This window comes from Neophocaena asiaeorientalis, unplaced genomic scaffold (genome assembly GCF_003031525.2).
Source record: "Neophocaena asiaeorientalis asiaeorientalis breed wild unplaced genomic scaffold, Neophocaena_asiaeorientalis_V1.1 scaffold430, whole genome shotgun sequence".
NCBI lineage: Eukaryota > Metazoa > Chordata > Mammalia > Artiodactyla > Phocoenidae > Neophocaena > Neophocaena asiaeorientalis.
Window position 1 is genome coordinate 322,760 of NW_020173691.1, and position 1,183 is coordinate 323,942.

Consider the following 1,183-nt stretch of genomic DNA (forward strand, 5'->3'; position numbering starts at 1 on the left):
GGGTAAAGCACTGTCTTAAGGAAGAGGAATTCCATCTAGCTGTGTGGGCCCAGATGGAAGAGCCGGAACCAGTGTGTAAAAGTTTCAGGGAGGTAGGTTTCAGTTCAGTACAAAGAGGGCTTTTCTAAGAGAGCTGTGGGCAAACATTACAGGCTTCCTCAAGTATTCCATGAGGCTGCATGACCACTTAGCAGAAATGTCAGAGGGGGGACTCAAGCACAGGTCCTGTGTTGGCACCAGATAAACTTGGATGTTTCTTTCAATCCTGATATTCTCTGTATGACTGGACTGTACTTATCAGCTGGAGAACAGGTCTCAATAGTGCTTAGACATATCTCTTATGATTATAAAGACATACACATGGTCAACAAATGTTTCTGAGTTTGTTGATTTGACGGCTTATTAGAAAGCTTTAGAAAATTTACTAAGAAAAACAATTACATAAGTATTCAAACTCTAGAGGTCAGTCATAGGACCTTGGAAGCATGGGTACCCAGCTAAGATTCTGGAGCCCCAAAGCACAAGCTTCAGCAGAAACGAACCTGTGCAAGTGAAAAATCTTAAACTTATTGTATACAAAGCTGCCATCTCAGTTTTACAAAGCAAAAATAAATAAATAGAAAAAATGCTGAATTAGATTTATTTACTAAAAGTTAATCTATCCTGAAAGAATTTGTTAAAATTACTCCCAGTAAGAGTCGACAGAGTAAAAGCTGTAATTTCCTGACTACCATCAATCAGTATGTGAGATTTGGGGAAAGCCGACGGAAGCAGAGGATGATTTGGTGGCGGTATCCGAAACATGGTTTTCATATCCACAAATTGCTACAGAATAATGGGGTGCCGCTGGTTCTAAAGTGCTGCCTGCCTGCACCACCTCATCAGCTCACACCCCTTAACCACCGTGGCTGGGACGGAGGCCCTCGGAGCCAGGCAGGCCGAGGAAGACCAGTCTTAAGCAGGGCCAGCGGGCGGCCAGAACCAGTGGGAGTGAGTTGCACCCTTCTGCGGGCTGGGCTCGAGCACCAAAAGCCGCAGAGAGACAACACCGACAAGGCGAACTCTCTCCAGATAAACTTGGATGTTTCCGAGGCAAACGCCCTCGAACCCCTTGGGTTCCGATCCACAGCCCCAGAAGCACCCCCCCCCCCCCCCCCCCCCCCCCCCCCCCCCCCCCCCCCCC